The sequence below is a fragment of the Limulus polyphemus genome, unplaced genomic scaffold (assembly GCF_000517525.1).
Source record: "Limulus polyphemus unplaced genomic scaffold, Limulus_polyphemus-2.1.2 Scaffold88, whole genome shotgun sequence".
In the NCBI taxonomy this organism is placed as follows: Eukaryota; Metazoa; Arthropoda; class Merostomata; order Xiphosura; family Limulidae; genus Limulus; species Limulus polyphemus.
In genome coordinates, this window is record NW_013665698.1 from 1,206,221 (window position 1) to 1,214,991 (window position 8,771).

An 8,771-nucleotide genomic window follows, 5' to 3' on the forward strand; every position below is an offset into this window, starting at 1 on the left:
AGTGGCACAGCGGTATATCTGCGGACTTACAACGCTAGAAACGTGGTTTCGATACCCGTGGTGGGCAGAGCACAGATAGACCATTATGTAGCTTTGTGCTTAATTACAAACAAATAATTTAAGGTATAAATTTCAAAAGTTTTGAAAACCTATTTTATGTACTAATTAATTGGACTCTTGGTATATAAGAAATAAGTGTTTTAAAACTCGAGAAGTGGTATTTAAAAAAGGTTTGTTGTTCATAAACAATTTTAATATTGATTTTTAACTTTGTGAAGTGGTCTTTTACGAAGAGGTTTCTGTTTCATAAGTAACAGAGTAAGTGGAAGTAACAGAGTAAATGGACATAACTTTGTTTCTGTTTCATAAGTAACAGAGTAAGTGGACATAACTTTGAGAAATTCTTTAAGAAATGGTTCCATGTTTATCATGATTTGTAATCTACACGATAATCTAAGTCCAGTTATTAATAAATAATTAGTGTTTTATCCACTCAGTTGGGATCTCCCCTATTACAATTTGATTGAAATAACTATAAGAATGTTTTCAATAATGAGTATCCAAGTTTTGCTGACTTCTGTGCTAGGTTGATTAAGTTTGTGATCACTTAGGTGGATGTAAAAAACTTGTGTTTTCTTTTTTTATTATTATTCCATTTTATCGTATGGTATTTTCTGGTATAGTGAATTATTGATAATGTATCATTATTACCGTGTCTTGTATGAATATTCTTTTGGGAAACGTTTTTTACCTACTGCCATTAGTATCAAATATTTGTCAAGTTGAAAATAATGGTTTTACTTCTTATTTAATTTTTGAAACATCCTATGATTTAACTTTAAAATTTTCCTGTAGATGGCAGTACAATAGCTTGTTGTTAATTTGAAGTCGAACGTACGAAACTGACAAACAATACAAAATGCACTACTCACAACAGCTTATAGAGTACCGAAAACTACAATACCAGCCTTTCTATACAAATATCCAAACTTACACACACTGCCTGATAGACTCCTACATAGCTCGCTACATAAATTGCTTTGAGAAAAATTGGCACAAAACTGAATTATTTGATGGATTAGATTGCTTTTGCATACATGGTGAAATTAGTCCTAAACACCTTTCACTAATTAATATTTACATTAGAAATAAAAATAAATAAGGCCACCTATAGCTACGACAACTGGTTGTTTGTTTTGAATTTATACACAAACTACAAAATGGGCTATCTGTGCTCTGCCCACCACGGGTATCGCTACGACAAGTATACTAAAAACCTTAATTTTACAATGACACGTAGGAATCGATATATACATAAACTAGCTAGCTATAGTAACATAGAAAGTGTTAATGCTACAAAAAGTATTAAAATAGGAAAGTCAAAGCTATAAAAAATGAGTTACTTAACACTTAGAAATAATCATCCCTACTTTGGCAAATCACTGTAATTGTATTAGTGTGAACCAAAGTAAGGATAAAATAGTTTATCGTGAGTACATCCTAATAGCATAACCTCTGATCCTCTTGTTGTATTTAGACAAATATTCTACAGCAGCAAATCAACATAATGCAAGTGGAGGAAAAGGTCGTGAGAGAGCCTGACTCTTCCAGGACTACAAATGATATAAAAATGATCAAGAGAGACAGCGTGTGAATTTGGAGAAACATTAGGATTATTCGGATTAAAACTATCTGTATTCTGTGAAACTGATCTGTATTGTATTGAGTTTCGATATCTCCTGTGGGCACAGCACGGATAGCCCATTGTATAGCTTTGCATTTAACAACAAATAGACAAAAAGTTTGATATGCATGCAATTAAAATAAATTTTCAATTACCAATTGAAACAAGAAACTATTTTATCGCTGCCATCCAAGAGTTTTATTTGCTAAGACAATGTAATTTATTAGCATTTATTTCTGAATGAGTTGAAACTTCTGTCTAACGGAATTCTAGTAGCCACTGCAGAAGAAGTTCAAAGTTTCTGTTTATGAAACACAATTAAGCAGTTTTGTTTGTCTTAATTTCCGACACCGTGTATTCTAATGATTTTATTCCCTTGTAATATTTTAACATTTTAAATCCACCTATCTTAGATTTGCTATCCACCAAAATGTTCATTGTCTTATGGTAGAAAATCATTGGAATCATGTGACTGTTCGAATGTGGACAAACAATACTAACCTTGGAACAACATTTAATATGTCTTAGACTTCGTTTTGATGAAATATTACCTTGGAAACTTCGGACCCTTTGTCAGGAACTCCTTCTCAACTCAGCGAGAGAATAAATTAAATGACCTTTCTCTTAGTGCGGTCCAATCCTTTATAAGTAAACCGGTTTCTGAAGATAATATCCTCCTCCCCAGAGAATTTGAAATCTGAGCTAAGCGACGAAAAAGTTTTCAGAATAGCACGACATACATAAAAGATCATGTTACTTCAACAAGTAATGGGACTTAGAATACTTAGTAGGTTATTCTGCATTTCAGTTCTAGAGTTACTTCTTATTTAAAACTTATATCTAGTTTGCCTCTGAATATTGCCTAATCTTTATTGATATATAATATGCCTTCGAATATTGTCCATTATTAAGTTTATACCTAGTAGTCTGTCTATGACTGTTGTTTGGTTTTTAGCTTACTCTGGTCTGCCTTTAAGTATTTTCTAATCGTAAGCTTATATGTGGCCTGCCTTCGACTATTTCCCAAACTAAAGATTATATATGGTTGGCCTTTGAATATCGCTTGATATTAAACTCATATCTTTTTTGTCTTTAAATATTGCTTAATCTAAAACTTATACTTTATCTGCCTTTGAATAATATTGACTAATCTGGCCTACCTTAGAATACTGCCTAGTCTTAAGCTTATATCTAGTCTGTCTTTGATTACTGCTTAATCTGGTGATTAATGTTCAACATTTAATTTTAGTAAATAATTTCAGAATTTTTGAGACTATGCTCTTTGTTTTTGTTGAGTCTTCAACTTGAGACTGGGATCGGGCGTGGCCAAGGGGTTAGCGTGCGCGTGTAGTAGACTCAAAATACTACCATCAGAAAACACTACGGTAGTGTTATAGGGCTAGGCGCTGGGCACCATCAACGTTTCGACTATAGGCTGAAAACACCACTGTTTATCGGAAAACGCTACCTTTTAGGCTCACAATACTGCTATGGTTGAAGTTTATATCTAATTGTGTTATCAAATGATGATGTATTCCATGTTATCTGACATTAAAATAACAGTGATACCACTTACGTTTTCCTTACGTTATGAAGAACTAAACTGAATGGTTCAAGCAACCTCACGTGAGTGCTTTCAAAGGACCACTTAGATCCTGTATTATTATCACAATTATTACGTTAAAGTTCTCAATGGTTGGGTTTAAACCTAATCTACCTCCAAACATATTAAACTAATAAATTTTGCCGACCTCCTACCTCTCAGTAAAACCTCGTTTGTTAAAACTACTGTTACATTTACAAGCTTTTTATTTTACTTACTTGTTTCTTTGTTATCTATTTTATTTCTAAATATCTTGAACAATAACCCTGTCATAATGATTAGAAGAGTTCAAAAAATGTACATTAAAAAAATTAATCACTACTTGTAATTCAGTTAATGGCCTATAAAGCAACCGCTTGTTCAAATTACCATTGTATTTAGTATATACATACACAGCATTTTTTGTATTAAAGAGTTGACTGCCACTATTCCAACATCAGTTAGCCCAGTTCCAATTGACGCCATTTTTTTATATTCCAGGTATTCTGTGACGTCATTATTACGTTTGTAATTTCTGAATAAAACACGATTCTGGGGTTTCTCTATAAATTGCACAGTTTTATATTGAGTTTCAGCAAGATAATTTTTAGTCTCTGTCAGTTCTTTGCTAATTGCTTTGAAAAGAGCAATTTCCATTCCCTTTAATTAATCTATATATATCATTTTTGGTGAACGTTATTCAATACCTTGATGACGACGACCTATTTTTCTTGTCCGACCAAAATTTAATCTCTCAAAATGGTAGATGCGTCATTCTGCACTCGTTGTAGCAAAATGTTTCAAAAACTTTCATGGTGGTTCTACTTTTCTTAAATGTCTCCCGTGGCAGGCATATTGCTTTTTTTTTTATTTCCACTATTTTTAGAGATGTCTTATCAACATATATCTGAATTTTTCTGCTTCTCACGTTCATGAAATAATTTTGAATTTGTTTCACTGTCTGACTCCAATTCAAATATGGAAATCTTAAAGATACTGAAGACAGAAGGGGCCAAGCCATAGTTCTTGCACCATCCTTCCTTTCCTATAGATTTTGAGAAGATTCCACAAAACAACTCGATCATCAAGCTTAAACTGAATATTGGAGCCATATCTTCTGTTGTAATCATAATTTTGATGATCTAACGAGATAGGAATATTTTCCAACACTTTTCAGTAATAAGTATCGCGAAGTTTTGTCAGGCTTTTCACAAGCTGTAACACGCCAGTTTGCAAATTTCTTATCAGTAACAAGCGCTGTCTCCTCTGCCATGGTTTTATCGCTAATCAGATTATCCTGATTTGCTGTTTTGATTACTTACATGTACGTCAATTGGCAACAGAGCATTGGAGCCACACAATAAAAAGAAATAGCAATAATTCCATTGAATTTTGGACACTTCTTCTGAAAAACACTATTTGTGGGTTTTCCAACACATTCTTAGGTGTTATACGTAACAAGCAAAAGTACCCGTCCCCAGTGACGGGAAAGTTTAAGTTAGTTTATCAGTTTAAATTATTTCATAGATATTAAAAAGGTTAATTGTGTTGCACTTTTGGTTTCACTCAGAGTCAAACTCTAAACTACTTATACCGCCCACCGCGAAAAGTAATTATTGAGCATTTCGGTCATGCTAAAAGCCGCTCAACAATAACATACGGTAAATCTACATTTTTATTCTTTAAGTTACGTCACATTTTGAAATGTGAATCATATAGTGTGATTAATTCCTGAGAATTTAGTGTAGAATATCCTGCTTGCGAAATAAGATTTGGCATCAACATTATTCATGCCTGTTCTCCTGTCATTTCAAAAGTGAATATTGAGGTTTGCCTGCGTGCACAGCTCTTCAAACGGGAAACAGACGAACGCGCGGAGAGACACCACGGTTCAAAATATATATAAGATATAGTGGTAAGGTTTCATTGCTCGGAGTTTTGTGGGCCTTTAATATTAAGCTAAATCATTCATTTGTTTTTCACATACGTATTAATTTTGCATGTTTATTCCATGAAAAATATATGTCACACTTTGGTTATGTTGTTATGGGAAGTATTTGTTACTACAGTTTGTTTGTTTCAAAATTAAGCACATAGCTACACAATGGGCTATCTGTGCTCTGCTCACCACGGGTATCGAAACCCTGTTTCTGGCGTTGTAACTCCTCTGACATACCGCTGTGTCAGTGAGGGTTTTTTCTCATAGTCAAGGCAAGGGGTTAAGGGAATGAAAGAGAATGTGAAATCAATTTGTTGCAATTGTTTGTGTAATGCAGGATTACTGTTTATACGATGTGTTATTATAAACAAGAAAACTACAAACGGATAAAGTTTCTGAAAAATCGTGTCGGTTTGTGTGTGTGTGTGTGTGTGTGAAAGTGATGAGAAGTTCTTCTGAAAATATTATTAGGAGTGAAGGATAGCAGGAAGAAGCGTTGCCTTCAAGTCGCCTCCAGTAGCATAGCGGTAAGTACTTACAACGCTAGAAACCGGGTTTCGATACCCATTCTTCTCTGGATTACAGAATTACAGAATTACTAAACAGGTCTCCACATAGCAGACACTCAGTTTCTTCCATCCGATTTTTCGCTTTTTTCTTGCCTTTATTACCAGCGCTAGCGCCTTTTCCGTGACCACTCTCTTTCGTTTTTCTTTTTATCTCTGTCATCTTTTTCAAGCTGGAGTTGTTGTTTTTTCGGGTGTAGAGGTCAAAATAGCCGAAGATCGTTTTTTCCTGGTTATTTTGGTCTTTCGTGGGGATGCCTTCCTGAAAGGTCTTATCATCTCTGGAGTCCTCAGCGGGTCTGATGTTTTCCTGTTGGTAGGAGGACTATTCATTAGTACGTCTTCACTAGTAGATGATGTATCCAAGTTTTCTATTGATACTTCATTTGGCAAGGGGCGATCTGTTACGTCGCTGGGTAGAAAATCATCATCTGAAAAAATGTGACAGTCAAAAGGATATATGCCGGAAACTTGAAAACCTTTCTTGATATTTTCTGGAGTAAGCGCTCGTGTAAGGCTTTGATTTACTAAGGTTGGTATGTCATAAATGCACATTGTTTTTCCAGGATTGTTCTTTAGCCAACCGTCAGCTGCTGCATTATAATACTTCTTGAAAGGCCCGTATATACTTCTATCTAGGGGCTGTAATCTGTGCGAACAGTGAGGCGGGAACGAGAGAAGATTTATACCATTTTCCACACAAAAAATGATACAATCTAAGCTGGGTTACCACAGTTGTGTCCAGAACTTCAAATAATTTCCCCCTTTTCGTCAAAGTCCACACAGACTGGTTCAATTACTTTAGAACACCTAATACGATGAAAGGAAGTACTCTGTCGTAATTAAAAGGAAACTTGATAAATTTAACCTGGTGAAACGTTGTACTTTCATTAAATGTTACTCTGGTTAGCCGATTTATCAAGTTTCCACTTTCTAACACCCTTTGACAAGACAAATTATTCTATTTAATCTCTATTATTACAATGTGAAACTCACTTTAAATATTGCCTGTTATGTTTATTTGTATGTTTGTTTGGAATTAAGCACAAAGCTACACGATGGACTATCTGTGCCCTGTCCACCACAGGTATCGAAACCCGGATTCTAGCGTTGTAAGTCCGCAGACATACCGCTGTGCCACTGAGGGCTGCCTGCTATGGCTAAACTAACAATCACGCAGCGTAACTTCACTTTCGTCAACTTAACGTTTTCTGACTTAACTTTTTCTAACTTAACTTTTTTTTACTAACTTCAACAATCAAACTGCACACCCAACGCACGACTCGTACCTAGCTACGTAACGAAACTTGTCATAACTACCGCTTTTACAGCAATCAACCTTCAACACTCCCGTCATGAAAACTAAACAATCATTAAATATTAAGTCACAAAATAAACTAAATAATAACACTTACACTAAACAGTCTTGTATATGCAACAGCCCACCACGGGTATCAAAACCCGGCTTTTAGCATTATAAGTCTTCAGACTTACTGCTGAGTCACTGAATGGTTTTCTGTATTTTAAATCCATTTGAGAGAAGACAGGAGTGGAATTAACAGAAACAAAGTGTTAATATTAAGATTCACACATAAGGTACATCTACTCTTTCAATTACTGTTAGATTTGGCTTACATCTATCCCTGTGAATGGAACTACCGGACAAATCACTGTATAGATGCAGAACGTTGTCTCTCAGCTGAACGAGTTGGTGTGTACCTGATTCACGGAATAGCTGGGGTATTTCACCGAAAATCATCTTCAAACTATCATACTTTAGCGGGATTCATTCACCACTGTTTTCAGGAGGTAAGTTCTCTTGAACTCTAATGTAATTACCTTTAAAACGTTGTTCATATAAAGCACCTGTAACGATCAAATAATATTTTGTCAGTACCATGACATAAATTTGTTTCCACAAACAAAGCACGTTTGTTTGCTTCGGATATTTGCGCAAAGCTACACAAGGGTTATCTGCACTAGCCATCCCTAATTTTAAACTGACAGATTAGAGGGAAGGCAGCACTCTCCGTCGACCCAGATTCACATACTGGTCCACTAGCCACTAGACCACACCCAGTCAAGTAGAGCATTTACTTTCAAACTCTTCCATATTCAATACACATTATAAAAGATTTGTCAATTGTTAGAAAAATGTGAAATGTATGCTACACAGAAAATGTTTCTAAAGCAAGAACAGCAGTGCAAATGTGCATTTAATTTTTTTTTCTTCTTCTTTATATACGAGGTATTATTATTATTCGGTAAAATAATAAAATAGATTATACTGAATAAAACATTTTTTGTAAGAATGTAGAAATATAAAAGCTACAGCAACAAAATAAGTTTGAGGGGTTTACAGTGCAATTAAATAGGGGGATAGTTTGCTTGAAAATAGCACTCTATATCCACTTAGTTGTTCTTGTAGAGGATAAGTACCCTTGTGGATTGTCTTAGATACAGTAATCGAAATTTCTTCCTCAAAGAAGTAATTAAATTAATTTACCTAAGCTTTTCTTCTGTCTACAGTTTCAACTAGGTACAGACGCCAGAACCTTTTTATTAGAACCTATTCAACACGCCCTAACTCAAGCAAGGAGATGGACATTTTGCCACCAGTATAAAGAAGTTTTCACCAAAGCTATTGGAACGCCTTTAATTTAATGTATGTTTTGAAATTAACAATAAAATAAAACTTGCACTATTCTGTAATTGTTCTGATTAATCATTACACGCCTTCCTTTAGAACAATGCTAGCAGAAACATTTGTTTTGACTGTTAATGACATCCTCATTATTCTTTAATTTCACCATTTATTTATCAGGAAAATATAGAAAAGAAATCTTGATGAAGCTCTTGTAAAATGACAATAAAATGTTTAAGTGAGTTTTTAAATGCAAAAAAATTAAACTTTTTTCTAAATAATTATAGCTTTTTAAAGATATGTTGCGTCAGCGAGGTCACGTGACTAGTATCACGCCACTTCTTTCTCGAACCTTC